Below are 2,012 nucleotides of genomic sequence, written 5' to 3'. Positions count from 1 at the left end.
TGTTTTCCTGACATCCCTATCATTACAGAGAGCTGTGGACCACTCTTTGCTAGGCCAGTAACGATCAGGATGCATCATGAAAGGACATTACAGTCATATTGATGCCAGTCATTCCCCAGTAATCCAGGGTTGGTTGTGCACACTTGCTGTAGTCTCCAAAGTGAAGGGGGAAGGCAATAAAGACCAATAGCAAAGACGTATGCTTACAATTTCAATAATTTTATATTGGTTCTTTTTTTTAAGTGCTTGGGGCTAAAACCTAATTTTTCTGAGGAGATTTTTCATCTGGCCCCCAAAATTACTCTGGGAGTTTGTTCTGACAGTAAGTGCTGCCGTTATTGATTGCACTCGTCTTGATTAAACTAGAAGGAGCTCTATTTTTATACATCTTTTGATTATAAACAGAAGTTCAACAGAGGTCATGCAGCTTAGACTCTGATACCATGAACTCTGATGATGTTAAAGAAATATACGCTTGGAGAGGAAACCAGGACAATTTTTTTCTTTGCTTGTGTTGTGCTAAATAAATGAACCCCAGTCATCTGTCTTCATGGTACTCCAGATATTCTCTTCGTCACAAATTAATTTGTAACATAATTTTATTTGCTGCAACAACTCTGTATTTCCTACTTAATCTGATTGATTCCTGAAAGCCTTTGCAATCCTTTGATTTTTGCATTTACTAGACAAGAGAACAGGAAGAGTTCAGATTTGTAAAACTGTTAAGACTTTTACATTGAAGCTTTAGCTCCAGACCAGTGAACTTCAACCCTTTACGCGATAAACGTGAATCCGCTTATTCTGTCACGGAGAAAAGTGGCTTTGCATCTGTATATAGGACTTTATATTAGCAGTGGTGTAAAGTACTTGAGTAAATGGATTTTGTTACTTTACTTAAGTATTTTTTTGGATATTTTGTACTTGTACTGAGTATGAAAAAATATAAGCAACATTTACTCATCCCTTAACTACATTTTTGAATATAACTTGGATCATGCACCACAGTCATGCACGTTGTGTCTAAAATGGCTCATGACTGTAAAAAGGTTATGATGTCCACTGCCAAAGCCTTGCTTAAAACTCACCCACACAAGCCCACTTTTTAGTGGTTCACAAAGGTCAGGCAACAGTGGCTTTGGACTTCTTGCTTAGACATTGAATGTGTGTGTTCTTGTCGTAGTTCTCCCAGCTATAGGGTGGTGGGCCTCGCTAAATTATGCTGTTAGTGAATACAACCCATTTGGAAGTAGGGAATGGGAACATTGTGGAGATGGAGCCAAACCCACTGAGAGGTGAGTGAGCTGGAACACAGCAAGGACACTTAGCACTGCTTGTAACCTGACAGGCCTCCCATAAAAAAAGCATGTGAGAGCTGTCTGAATACACAGAACGAAACGCTGCAGCTTCACCATAATGGCTCAGAAATCACATGCATTTTCCATCTGTCCTGACATAAATCTTTTCTGTCTCACTTGAACACAGCGAACCAAACGGATGACACACTGTGCAATTCTGAAGAATGGAGAGAGGCACCATTTACATTTGCAAGGGGTTAGATTTAGAAGTTAAAGAAAAGGATCACAAAAGAGAGGCTTTCGTTTAAACATGGGAATATTAGCAATGGGTTCTTTAAAAGTGTAAAACAATTATTTAAAAATGAAAATTAAAAAAAACAACAGTAACTCCATGAATCTAAAAGTAAAAAATCTGTATTAAAGAATACATTAAAGCATATATTTTTAACCTGTTGTATTCTATGTGTTGGATTATGGCTTTAACTAACATTTTTTTTTGCACTAAGCTTTTTATTTAAGTGTGAAATAAAAAGAATAAAATGTACAGAATGTTAAAGACCTACTTAAACAGAAACTGTGTTTTTGGTGTTTTTAATATGTTCTTTTGATTTTTTTTCTGATGATGGAGGACATTTATAGAGAAAATTAGGCTCAAAAATACCATCCATCCATCCATCCATCTTCTTCCGCTTCATCCGGGACCGGGTCGCGGGGGCA

This window comes from Oryzias melastigma, linkage group LG21, assembly GCF_002922805.2.
Source record: "Oryzias melastigma strain HK-1 linkage group LG21, ASM292280v2, whole genome shotgun sequence".
In the NCBI taxonomy this organism is placed as follows: Eukaryota; Metazoa; Chordata; class Actinopteri; order Beloniformes; family Adrianichthyidae; genus Oryzias; species Oryzias melastigma.
This window is presented reverse-complemented; position numbering follows the sequence as displayed.